General features: G+C 36.0%; 1 pseudogene; it reads right to left on the bottom strand.

Annotated features, from left to right (window-relative positions):
* Window positions 1-4,628: 4,628 nt before the first annotated feature.
* LOC115865708 (speedy protein C-like) lies at window positions 4,629-11,203 on the bottom strand (annotated as a pseudogene).
* Window positions 11,204-14,462: the final 3,259 nt, after the last annotated feature.

A 14,462-nucleotide genomic window follows, 5' to 3' on the forward strand; every position in this document is an offset into this window, starting at 1 on the left:
TAATAAACAAATCTACCAATGATAATAAACTCTAAATACGAAACTAAGATAAACATAAAACCAGAAACAAATTAGATGCAGAAAGCAAACCCTAAGTTGCTCCCAAAATCCACTGCCTCAATTTTGGGATGATTCGTTGTCTATTCAGTTATTCCACCGATGCAGGGTATATCAAGTTGATTGTGGAGATTTAATCCGGTGCTCCTGAGTCTCCTGGGAGGAATTTCCCTTTCTCTTCTTTGTTCACACAGCTCCTGGGGTTCAGCTTTGGATTTGACCCCGTCTCTGCATGTAGGTCACCTGAGGGCATCTGTTCTTCCTCAGACAGGACAGGGTTAAAGTAGCAGCGGATTAGGGAGCTCTGGCTCACTCACACTGGGAAGCGGGAGGAGTACGGAATGCGGGGCGAACCTGCGGCGATAGAGGCCAGCATGATGTTGCAACAGCCTGAGGCGCGCCGTGCGTTCTCCCGGGGAAGTTGTCCCTGGATCACAGGACCCTGGCAGTGGCGGGCTGCACAGGCTCCCAGGATGGGAGGTGTGGATAGTGACCTGTGCTTGCACACAGGCTTCTTGGTAGCTGTAGCAGCAGCCTTATCATTTCATGCCTGTCTCTGGGGTCCCTGCTGATAGCCACAGCTTGCACCCATCTCTGGAGCTCATTTAGGCGGTGCTCTGAATCCCCTCCCCTTGCATACCCCGAAACAATGGCCTCTTGCCTCTGCGGCAGTTCCAGACTTTTTTCCGGACTCCCTCCCAGCTAGCTGTCATGCACTAGCCCCCTTCAGGCTGTGTTCACGCAGCCTACCCCAGTCTTCTCCCTGGAATCTGACCTCCGAAGCCAGAACCTCAGGTCTCAACGCCACCTGCCCCGATGGGGAAGCAGACAAGGCTCTCAGGCTGGTGAGTGCTGGTCGGCACTTATCCTCTGTGTGGGAATCTCTCTGCTTTGCCCTCTGAACCCCTGTTGTTGTGCTCTCCTCCGTGGCTCTGAAGTTTCCCCCTGCCCACCCCCCGTATCCACCAGTGAAGGGGCTTCCTAGTATGTGGACACTTTTCCTCCTTCAAAGCTCCCTCCCCGAGGGGCAGGTCCCGTACCTATTCTTTTTTCTTTTTTTTTTTCTTTTTTCTTTTGCCCTACCCATGTACGTGGGTAGTTTCTTGCCTTCTGGGAAGTGTGAGGTCTTCTGCCAGCACTCAGTTGGTGTACTGTAGGTGTTGTTCCACATGTAGATGTATTTCTGATGTATTTGTGGGGAGAAAGGTGATCTCCACGTCTTACTCCTCCGCCATCTTGATGGTCTCCCTGCGTTCTTTCTTTGTATGACCCTTCTGCTTTTCCAGTTTTACCTGTCAACAGTCTCCTTCAAATACAGCCTCTACTTTAACGCCACTGATGATCTTTTACAAACCAGAAAAGCTCTTTGTTCTTCTGTGTCTGTGTAAATAGATTCAGCTGCCTCTAATGGTTGCCTCTTTTCTGATTCATAAAATCCTATTTATCTCTCAAGATCCAGCTCAAACGTCCCTTCTAACTTTAAGGCTTCCATTGCTCCATCTAACAAAATTAATTACTCTTTCCTTGGCATTCACAAAGCATTCTGTACTTATCTCTACTTTGTACTACATTGTGTTTCAATATTTAATTTTATATATAGTAGGGCCAGTACTGTTTGTGCATCTGTCTTTCTCCACCCAGTGAGTGAGTTCTCAGATCATGGACAATATTTTGTTATTCCTTTTTATCTTCCCCAGAACCTAGGACAATGCCTGAGTTTCCGTTGGTTCTTAATGAATGCTGCCTGTATGGATAAATAAATAAAAATATATCCCTTGAAATGTCTTGAGATTTGTCTTAGAGGGGGTTTAATCTTAGCAAATGGTAGGAAGTGGTGTATACTAGATTATAAGATATTATCAAGTTTCAGAATTTTGAAAAGACCACTGCTTTCTGAGTAACATATATTTTAATTTGAGTGTTTGAGTTTTTTTTTTTTTTTTTTTTTTTTTTTTTTTTTTTTGCTGTACGCGGGCCTCTCACTGCTGTGGCCTCTCCCATTGCGGAGCACAGGCTCCGGACGCGCAGGCTCAGCGGCCATGGCTCACGGGCCCAGCCGCTCCGCGGCATGTGGGATCTTCCCGGACCGGGGAACGAACCCGCGTTCCCTGCACTGGCAGATGGACTCTCAACCACTGCGCCACCAGGGAAGCCCGAGTGTTTGAGTTTTGATGAAGAAATGCCTTATGCAACTTCTGGAACTAGAGAGAAAATTTGGATTTCTTAGGAAATGTATTTTATCATTTTGCTTGGCTTGAAGCAAACAATAAACGTTGAAATTCCTATTCTTGCCATTTTTGCATGCCCTTGAAATATGGTTATGGGAGATTAAATAAATTACACAAATGGTATTTTAACTTTTTCCTTTTAAAATCATATCCTGAGATAGAGTTCCAAAAGTTCATGTTTCCTGACTTCTCAGCTGCCATAAAGTTGGACATAGCTCTTTAATTTAAAGGATTAAATTCGTTTTAACTGAAAGAGTAGAGCTTGGTTTTCTTTCACAGATTGCAGTGGGAACATGAGTGCTGCAAAGCTATTAGACCTCGCATATGAAACATTTCAAATAATTTGGAATATCTCAAAAAATGACTTTCAATATCTCCCAAGCATGATCATCTAGAATATTAAAGCTAGAAGACCAGGTTATTTAATGATTTAGTACCTTTTTAGATACTCCAGTAGCACCAATTTAATAAATCATAACCTCATCTGGAATAACATTTGATTCAGTAATATTTTTAAAATGTCTAATTAGCACAGAGTATGTATGGCAAAAATGTAGCAAGCCCAAACATAAGACAACAAAACTCAAGCAATAGGAAAGAAATCATTAAAGATGTAACATGTGAAATTGACCAGTGCTTTTTCTTATGATCATATAAATATTAAAAACATCTATTGGAAAAGAAGCCCATTGAAAATAAGATTTTATAGCAATTTGAAATGTGAAATTTCTATCTTTGACATGTTACTGATTTGCAGTGCCATTTATATAATCAACAAGATAACTGAAATAAGATTGCCTTTTCCTTCATTCAGTATGAGGTACCAATTTTACATTTTATCCAAACTTATTGCTACTGCCAGCATGGTAAAAAGTTCTATATGCAAGTTATCTTTAAATTGGGATACATACATTTTTATTTTTAATTTTACTTCAAAGTTGTTGGAAGCAGTTTCATTAAAGGCAAAAAAACACAGCTAATTTTCTTTTAAAAAACAACAACATAAGCTGCTCTTTTGATTTCTTTCTACATTAAAAAAAATACTGTCTGAATATACTTCAAACATCATGAGGCAAACATTCTTTAATTAAATGTTGATTTTTCACATCATTAACCAATTGGTTTTATTCTTTTTCTTCCCTTCTTATTTTGCGAACATCTGAAATTATCTTTTTTTTTAATAGTCCATTATGTATACTTTAGCTTTCTAAGTACACAGGGAACCTATATTTTCCCACACAACTATAACAAAAATTCATTTTTCTAATGATTTTAACTTATGCTCTTGACTCATCAGAAGGAATGCCAATTTTTCCTAAGGGAAGACTATGTTTTAACTATTTCTTAAATATTTCACATTTTCTAACTAGTTCAGGGTCAGATTCATAAACCTTAAGTAAATTCATCTGAAAGTTTGGCTTTTCATTATTAATGCACTATTTTCTAACATTCTCTATTCTGTTACATCTTCCTAAGAGTAACTGGGACTGTTTAGAGTACTGGAGATAAACTGGTGAGGAAAAATCAAGCAGAAGAACCATGATGTAAAATGTAGCAGCGTGGACTTATTTCATTTTGTCCCTAAACAGAGGGTAAATGTGTGAAGGTAACTGCACTTTCAGCAATTAAAAAAGTTACATAAAAATAGTTTTCACTTACTGGAACATGCTTCAGAATAGATTTCTCATTTGATTGCATAACCCGTTTCTGAAGCAATCTGATTAATGTTAAAGACAAAATTAAAAACCATTTTTAGTCTTTTTCTTCCTTCAATACCTAGAAAAGAGGAAAATTTATGACTGTAGTTTAATTTTATTGCTACTGAATCTTTCTTAAAAATGAACTGGCAGATGCCATTACTAGGTTAATTGATTTAATAATGTTCCTGTGAATAAGCTAGCACTTCTGACTTGAATTGCTTTCTCAATTGATTGGTACTCTACAATAGAATTCTATAAAATGTATAGAAGGAGCAACAAGGAACTCAGCTCTGGATTTTTCGGTTAATTCATTAGCATTTAGAAGTCTAAGAAATCATTGCATTTTCAATTTGCTAAGTACATGGCATTTGTTACTAATAATTAGGCACACACATTGCTTTTACATAGTCTCTTTAAAATGCAGTCTTGTAAGAATCACACTAGAAAAAAAAGTGTGTTAATAACCTAGTGGTGTGTTTATTTTTCAAATGCCAGCAAGTAGCACCTTCTAGGGATTTACAAGATGGAAGAAATCAAGATCAGTTAAGGTAACCTGCAGGGCAGGCTTGGTTCCGGAAAAAGAGGAGGAAAGGGGAGTGTCACAGAGAAACTGCAAGACAGGAGCTGCCACCTGAGACAGGAGTCAGGGGGTGGGGGGACATATCCAGTAGAGCACTGGGTCAGCAGGCAAGCAGGCAGGCTTCTCCTCACCCTGTGAGTTTCTGAGCCTTGGAACATTGAGAGACTTTGGGGGAATGTGGAGGGTGTAGGTGCCTGGCTCCAGTTGCATCTGGGGTGGGGAACAGGATGATGAAGAAGTCCCCACCCCAGAGATCTTCAGTCACTGAGAGACAAGCTTGGGAGAGAGGGTGATACCACTCAGGGTTGAGAGAAGGGCACTTGGATGAAGTAGGCAAGGGGCAGGTATGGTGGCATCAATAGCTGTGGTGAGGGTACAAGCCACAGAGGGAACAGTGGGGTTACAAGAGGCCGGGCCTGGGGTTGGTGGACTCAGACCTTTGGATAGGCCTCTGAGGCCCGCCGTGATGGGGGCACCAGGCCCAGGAAGACCATGAACTCCTTGCAGCACTGGCAGCTCACGATGACCCAGAAGGCCATCTGTGACCATAGTTTGTCCCTCTGGTACAGGAAGTTCCCCACCCAACTACCCAATCTTTGCCCAGGACCCACAGGAAAATCCTACATTTGGGGTTCACCATGTTCTCTTCAATGTCCTTTACAAGCTTTATAGTAATGTAGTGCTATGTTTATATACTGTATATCTAATAGAGAGTTCTTAATTAATTAATTAATTTGCACCGGGTCTTAGTTGCGGCAGGCAAGATCCCTAGTTGCCCACACAGGCTTCTTAGTTGTGGCATGCAAACTCTTAGTTGTGGCATGCATGTGGGATCTAGTTCCCAATATTTAGACTTCTGGATCTTATATTTGTTTTGTAATGAGCACTACAAGTAAATAAAGCATGCTTTCTGGCATATATAAACACAAAGTAGCCATTTTTCCACCTTGTCTTTTAAGGCTTAGCTCAATTCCCCTTCTTTAAGATACTTCTCTCCTTAGGGAATTATTTCTCTTTTCTGTGTTTTAATGGACTGTATGTATTTGTATTCACTTATCATGGTTTCTACTATATTATATCATACAGATTTATTTGTCTATCTGTTCCACTAAGACTCCAGTAGAAGATGCGGTATATAATAAATGCCCAACCATGTTTGTTCAATTAATTAACTCACAGTAGTATAACACAACATGCTTCCTTGTTATCCTCTTAGTATATGGCTTCATTAACAAAATGTAATGACATCTTATTTTTGAGTGCTAATACATTTCTTGTTTAAGTAAGATTTCTTTCTTCTTATTTTGTATTACTTATCAGTCCTTGAACATAGAACTATCATGAAAGTGATATTGATGTGGAAAATATTATAAATTTTTAAATTATTTTTAATTTCTCATATCATCTATATATTTATTAAATAAACATTCCGTATTTATAATGAGACCTTGATTTCTTTTGAGTGGATTAAACAACACAAATTTATTTTCTCACATTTCTGTAGGCTGAAAGATTAAGGTGCCATCAAAATTGGTTTCTGGTGAGACCTCATCCTGGCTTGTGGATCACTACCTTCTCTATGTCCTCAGATGGCCTTTTCTCTGTGCACACATGGGAAGAGAGATCTCAGGTGTCTCTTCCTTTTCTATTGGATTAGATTCTATTCTATCAGATTCCAGTTCTATCGGATTAGGGCCTCATCTATTTTTATGACTATCTATAAATAGTCCTATAGATTAGGATTCAGACTGAAGGAGAATACTCTGCCTTCAAAAGACAGAAGAAATATTCTAAGTCAGAGAGGAAATCTTAGCACTAGTAGGTATGACCCTGGGTAAAGTATTTTTACTCTCCTGGGATCCCTTTCTTAAAATATTTAAATAAAGAAATCAAAACTCATTTTCCCCAGATTGGTCCTTGATAGCCACAGAAAAGAAAACCTTATTCAATTTCTTATTTAAAAATCAATTTTATCTATTAAGTATTTATTAAGCATTTATTGAGTCAGGTCCTATGTTGAGCACTGAGACTATTTCTAGGATAAAATGTACATAATCCCTGTCCTCATTGAGATCACATTCTCAAATAGGTGACAAACGTTAACTAAACAATATTTATACAATTAAAATTAAGAAAACCGCTATGAAGAGCAGAGAGAAATATTCTAGGTGTTCCAGAAATATTTCTTTAAGGTAGTTCCATTTCAGACCATTTAAGTACTGTATTAGATTACTATTGCCACAAACTCAGTAATTTGAAACAATACAAATTTACCATCTTACGGTTCTGGAGACCAGAAGTCCAAAATGATTCTCACTGGGCTAAAGTAAAGATTTTCAGGGAGGCACTCCTTCTGGAGCAGAATTTGTTTCCTTTTTCAGCTTCTATAAATCACCCACATTCCTTTGTTTATAGTAAACTTCCTCCACTTCAAAGGCAGCAACTATGGTTGTCACACTGTTCTCATGCTGCCGTGCCTGTGGTTCTCTCTCTTCTGCCTCCCTCCTCTACTTTTAAGGTATCCTGTGATTACACTGAACCCATCTAAATAATCTGGGAACATCTGTCCATATCAAAGTCAGCTGATTTTATCAACCCTATTTCCATCTGCAACTTTAGTTCTCATTTGCCATATAATCTAATATTCATAGGTTCCAGGTTTAGGATTCAGGCATCTTTGTGTGGCCATTATTCTGCCTACCACAAGTAGCAACGTAAATGAATGGGACTTCGCCCTGCAAAGGCAGGTAAGGAAGGAGAGCAGTTCAATCAAAGGAAACAACACGAGAGAAGACTGTAGACTGTAATAGAGTGGTATGACAAGGACAAAAGTGGTCTACCCCTCAAGCAGAGAGCACGGGTAAGAGTGAGACATGATCTGTTGACCTCATTACATAATGAGAATCGTTCTTTTGGCCAAAAAATACAGCCATTCACATTATCTAGTGACCCATAATTCCTGAAATTTCTAATGAAACTAGCATTTCCATCAGCAAGAATCTCAACAGTTAGTTATTTAAGTACAGGACATAGAACCAATATCAGAATGACTTAATCTGATGGCAAACATTTTGTTCCCTGTTCTTAACACAAAGTCAGATAAACTTCATCTTCTATCTCAGTAACATGGACAGTTTTCTAGTGGGTTCTTTAGGTGGTGACATCAAAAAGATTTATCTAGGTGAATGCAATTTGAAACTTCATCAGTGTATTCTATCTGTTTTGCTAAATTTTTCAAATTTGTTAAAATTTTGCTAAATATTTGAATTTTACATTGTTACTGAACAAATTGAACTATGACTTATGTTTCACAATTAACATAGCTGTTTCATGGTCTATCATGTTTTGTATCATAGCAAGTTTATCTTTTTCTTCTTCTGTAACAGCATAGACTGCATTGCTTGTGACAGTATTACCTTATAACTTGGGATAGTCCCAAAACATCCCTCTCCATATTTCTGTTCATCCACTCTGTCTCCCTCCCTCATCAATCAAGGCTTCCAACATCAGGATTCCTGTCTTAAAAATGGCTCTTATAGATGGAATAATTTGTGTCTCCCTAAATTTATACATTGAAGTCCTAACCCCCAGTAAATTGGTGCAGCCACTATGGAAAACAGTGTAAAGTTTCCTCAAAAAATTAAAACTAAAACTACCATATTATCCAGCAATTCCACTTCTGTGTATTTATCCAAAGAAAACAAAAGCACTAATTTGAAAAGATGTATGCATCACTATGTTCACTGCAGCATTATTTAAAATAACCAACACATGGAAACAACTTACATGCCCATCCATGGATGAATGGATAAAGAAGATGTGAGATATATATATCTATATATCTATGTCTCTCTCTCTATCTATATCTATGTATCTATATATATATACACACATACATGTACACACACACAATGGGATATTATTCAGCTATGAAAAAGAATGAAGTCTTGCCATCTGCAACAACATGGATGGATCTTGAGGGCATTTTGCTCAGTAAAATAAGTCAGACAGCAAAAGATAAATATGATATGATCTTTCTTATATGTGAACTCTAAAAACAAAACAAAATAAAACAAACAAACAAAAAACAAATGAGCTCATGGACATAGAGAAGAGATTGGTGGTTTCCAGGAGGTGGAGAGTGGAAAGTAGGTGAAATGGGTCAAAAAGTAAAAATTCCAAGTTAGAAATGAGTAAGTCATGGGGATGTAATGCACAGCATAGTGGCTATAGTTAATGCTGTATTGCATATGTGAAAGTAGCTAGGAGAGTGGACCTTGAAAGTTCTCATTACAAGAAAAAAAGTTATAACTATGTATGGTGATGAATGTTAACTGGACTTACTGTAGTGATAATTTTGCAGTACATACAAATATCAAATCATTACATTGCACACCAGAAACTAATATTATGTCATTATACTTCAATAAAAACATCTAAGATGAATAAGTAAAAACAATAATAAACCTATGCATTTATCTTCTTGTCTTCAATATATACCTATAAAGTTATCAATTAGAATATTTTACTCCCAGAGCTTGAAGAAGTTTAATGCTTTTTACAAATATAAATTTATATGACATGCTAATGAACCTTACATAAAATTTACTTGACACTTGTCAAGCATTTAAAGAAAACAGAGAATCTGTAATTTGACTTTCAGTGAACTATGAGTGAGTGAATAGAAAATATTTTTCAATTGAGAGTTAAGGGTAAGTGACTGGAGGGATAGGAAATAAGTCACCCTGAAAGTCTGAATTTCTGAAAAATTTCACAAAAGCTCTAACTTAGTCTAGGATTTTTTTTTTTTTTTGCGGTGCGCGGGCCTCTCACTGTTGCGGCCTCTCCCATCGCGGAGCACAGGCCCCAGACGTGCAGGCTCAGCGGCCATGGCTCACGGGCCCAGCCGCTCCGCAGCATGTGGGATCCTCCTGGACCGGGGCACGAACCCGTGTCGCCTGTATTCACAGGCGGACTCCCAACCACTGTGCCACCAGGGAAGCCCTAGTCTAGGATTTTTGATACATACTGGCATTTAAACAAATTTAGAATTTAGAAGTTATTAATATATGCCAGATATAAATACATATTTCTTCTGCATCATAACTAACTCTTAACTAGTAAAAGCTTCCTATTAATTATATGAATCACAATTTTTATTGAATACTAATAAAAATGAATTACAGGCCTTGAAAAGAATGTCACCTGTTCAATTTATATGACTGTTTCATTTTTAATCAGAGCTTCTTCTCAAATGGTTCTTCTTTTTTTCATAGTCACAGAATAAAGGAATTGTTAGAAATTGACCTTGGTAATTAGGCTCTAAAGATGAAAAATTTTAGTGGTGACAGGATGACAGAATTGAATGATTAGCAAAGGAAAAGCAAAGTTTCTATGAACTTACCATACTTGCAATTTTCTCATTTATAAGCATGTCACTTTACCACTAAATAAGAATTATTTTTGAGGAAAACAGAATGCTATATGATTTTTCTTCCTGCTAAAATGGGCATAGATAACCACATATCCTACAAGTAGGGAGTATTTGTACATTCAAAACTGGGTCAAGGAGGAGAAAAATGATGGGGGTGTTGATCAGGAGTAGAAAGACTAGACAAAGTGTTACTAAAATGCAAATAAAATTGGGGAAGAATCACATTTGCATATAATTTTAACTGAATACTATTTATCAAATATCTGGATTTTTTATGGTTTTAAAAAATAATAGATTATTTAAATAACAGTAGACAAATCTAGTTACAAAGTGGCACGCAAATGATTATAACATCTTTATTCATAATCACTCCAAACTGGAAGCAATCAAGATGTCACTCAGGTGAATGTGTAAACAAACTGTGATACAGCCATACAATGGAATACCATCCAGTTTTTAAAAGGAATGAACTAACAAGCCATTCAAAGACATGGATGAATTTTAAATGCATTCTGTAAAGTAGAAGAAACAGTGTGAAAATTCTACAAACTGCATGATTGTAGCCATTTATATGACATACTGGAAAAGGAAAAACTATAGAGAAGTTAAACAGATCAAAAAAAAAAAACAGATCAATGGTTGGCAGGAATCTAGAGTGGGAAAAGTTCAAATATGTGAAATGCAATGGAATTTTAGAGATGTGAAACTATTTTGTATGATTGTATAACTGTGAATATATGGCACGATTCATGTACCTATGTACTTATAGAACTTGACAGCTCAGAGTAAATCCTATTGTACATAAAGTTTAAAAAAAAATATGAGGGCATGAGTCCTATGATAGAATGCTGTCTGTGGCAAAAGAATATAACTGTATTACAAATAGAAGACACAACCTTATATTGGGGTTCGAAGGAAAAGCTGCTGACCTATGTAACTTTGGAAGTGAGTGTAATCTGTAAGACTGAAAGTAAAGGGAAGTGTACATAACTCTGTACTGCAGTTGATAAAGTTTTATTACATGGGGATGCAGATTTACAATTCTGAAACCACTATACATGTATCCTGAAGTTTAACAATTATGTAAATGAATGGTAGATGGTAGGATTTCTCATTGTTAAAGTGGAAAGGTACATACCAGCAAGGAGAGGAGGCTAGAATAATCCATGCCATAAAGGACTCGGAGACAACAGTATGAACTCATGTTTACCTTTGCATAAATACAGATGTCACATAGAGAAATAATTACATATATGTGTACATACATGGTTTAATATATGTATATATATTTTCTTGCTTAGTCAGGTAGAACATTTATCAGCAATGACACCTGACTACACTGAGTGTCCAGATCTTGGCTTCTAATGCCATTTTCCAATGAAAGGAACCAGAGGTACTTGGAGAAATAGCTGATTTAATAAATACAAGATGAGCCTGAAGCATTTTACAGTGCCTGAAATTAAGGTAGCGCTAAAAAAACTACAATAAAAAACATAAACAATAGTAGAGGTATATCAAAGGGACAGAGGTACCAAATGAAAGAGCTTCTAGTTGCCAAATATAAACAATTTGAGCTACACATGCACATACACACACACAATAATATTGGATCATAACCCAAAGTATAAAATGAATATCTATGATGAATAAGTAAATGGGGAAAAATTAACAACTCTGGGCAGAAAATTTTCAAAGTATTTATGTAAATAATCCACCCTCCAGGAGGTAGAGTAAAACTCCCCACTCTTTAAGGATAGGCTGCACATAATGGCCATCTTCCAAAGATTACAGTATGGAAAAGAAGAAAAATTAGTAACTTTACAATGGAGAAATCTGACAAATTCTATCTCAACTCAGGTGATCAATTTTAACATTAACACATTAACAGCGATAACTCATGTTGACAGTATGTACTTTTGATATGATGCGATGAAGACGACATTTGACCTCTGTGGTCTTCCTCCCACAAACGTATAACATTAGATCTAATTATGAGAAAAATCCCAATAGAGGGGTATTCTACAAAATGCCTGAATAATACTTCTTAAAATTGTTAAAGTCATAAGAAATAGCAAGTTTGAGAAGCTGTCACAGTCAACAGGAGCCTAAGGGAGACATGATGACAAAATGTAATGTGGTATCCTACATGAGATCTTGAAACAGAAAAGAATATTAGTTACAAACTAAGGAAATGTAACATATGGACTTTAATTAATAATAATATATCAGTATTGGTTCACTAATTATGAGCAATGCATCATACTAATATAAGATGTTGACAAGAGGGTAAACTGGGTATGGGCAAAACTTTTTGTGTTATCTTTGTAACTTTTCTGTAAATCTGAAACTGTTCTAAAATAAAAAGTTTATAAAATACTAAAAGATTAGTTCTGAAAATTGAAAAGTACATTATAGTGGAGTTCTGGATACAGGAACTTGTGAGTATATAGACTTCTAATGCAAGCTGAGCAAAAATACTTTTTATTGACAGAGGGTTGACTATAATAGATCATGTAATTAAAAGAAGAATGTGAACAAGGTGTAAATTTCTGAATATAGTTCAAAAAGATAGGATGAATTCATCTTACCAACAGTACATTCTGTTCAGTCCTGTGTCCTAGCAGCATTGAAGAAGAAATCTTATTATCTAGCATCTATTAATCAACTCGGTAGGAAATACACACCACAGAACATTAGAGTGATGAATATTTTCTTCAGTATTTTAGAAGTCATCAAGGTAAAATTAGTATTTTGTTGCATTGCTTAGAGAAAATAACATTTAGCTTTCATTGTCATTATCATCATTGGCAAGTCTTACTTGGTTTTGTTGACAATTTGTTTTTTTAGAATATTAGTTGTTATTACTCTCCTAAAGAGAAAGAAAGAGCTATCTTTAGGGAGAAACCATTTGAGTTAGAAATATATGTGACAACAGAGTTGTAATATCTTAGGTGGGAAACATGTTGATTTAAAAATATGAATAGAAATTGTGGCATAAACTTCAAACATTTCAGGTATCATAATCATTAATTCTTATGTATTCTATTTCTTATGTTTCCTTATTATCTCAAACTTAGTTGGATTATTCACTGTGGAATACATTCTTAATCAAATGCATATACGATCTGTATAATTGTTAGCTATTTTATTATCACTGGCTGGAACTCTATGTTCTTGATCAGGTACTATTTTTATAAAAATGTTTAAGATAATTTATTAGTCAGTTTAGCAAAATGGAAAGGTAGTGCCCCCTTACCAAACCCAAACCCACTCAACAGGTTAGAAGGCAGCATGATTTTGTGATGAGCAGCATTGGTGAGATTTCTTGCTACATATCATGGTGGGAGGAATGTTCATAGAAGAATATAGTCTGATGGGAAGCAAGGTGACTTTGTAAAAAATACCTATATTTTTAAAATACCATCTCTGGGAGAAAAGACTACAGTTGCTGAAATGCCTATATTTTATTGCTGTTTTCACATCAACACCAATGGGTAAACATACATAATTTTAATGATCTAAAAAGATATGACTTACTTAGACACTGTGATTATTTCTGTGATTACAACATGGCAACTCAATATATAAAAACACATCTTTTTTTTCCAATTATACCTGTTCCTGAACATTTCCTTCATGCTAATTTCAGTTTATGAAATAAGCAGCTGAAATCATTGAATTTGTGTTTCCTTTCATCTCATATTTGTTTAAGCAGACACCTGAGAATTTCTGCCTATACAGAGAAATATAACAAGATGATTCAAAGATACAGCTTACAACAAAGATGTATTGTTTTCATTTTTTTGCTGTTATTTATATAAAGTTCAAATTTCCCATTTCTTTCCCCAGAATTAAAACTGTTTTATCCTCTTCAGCTAGATGTTATTGGTGGGGGAAAAAAAAAAATGAACCCTGCAACTTGAAAGATTTACCTGGAAAGTGACTTTGATTAGACTTTATCATAAGTAGAGCTGAAAAAGCAACATATTTACAATGAACTAATTTTTCCTATTAGTTCTTGGAATTCAAGTAAACTCATTATTGCCATTTAGATAACTTACATCAGTGCCTCAGTGAATCACATTATTGATCAATCAGTTATAGAACTTACTATCTTCATCATATTAGGTGTTATATATAACATGAATTTTGCTCTTGCTGAATACGTAATCTAGTTGAGGAGACATGTCTTAACATATAATTGAACATACAAGAGAGTTAATACTATTATCAATAATGGTCAAAATATGTCACATAATCTATATGTTATTAATTTTCATGGGAAGGTTAAAGATTAGACCAGAGAGGCAAAGCTTTAAGAAAGGGGTGAATTTATATTGGGTTGGCCAAAAAGTTCATTCCGGTTTTCTGTAACATATTATGGAAAAACCCAAACAAATTTTTTGGCCAACCCAGTATATGTGTTTAACTGAATAAATAAAGTTAAGATGTTCCTGAGGAGT

This window comes from Globicephala melas, chromosome 5, assembly GCF_963455315.2.
Source record: "Globicephala melas chromosome 5, mGloMel1.2, whole genome shotgun sequence".
In the NCBI taxonomy this organism is placed as follows: Eukaryota; Metazoa; Chordata; class Mammalia; order Artiodactyla; family Delphinidae; genus Globicephala; species Globicephala melas.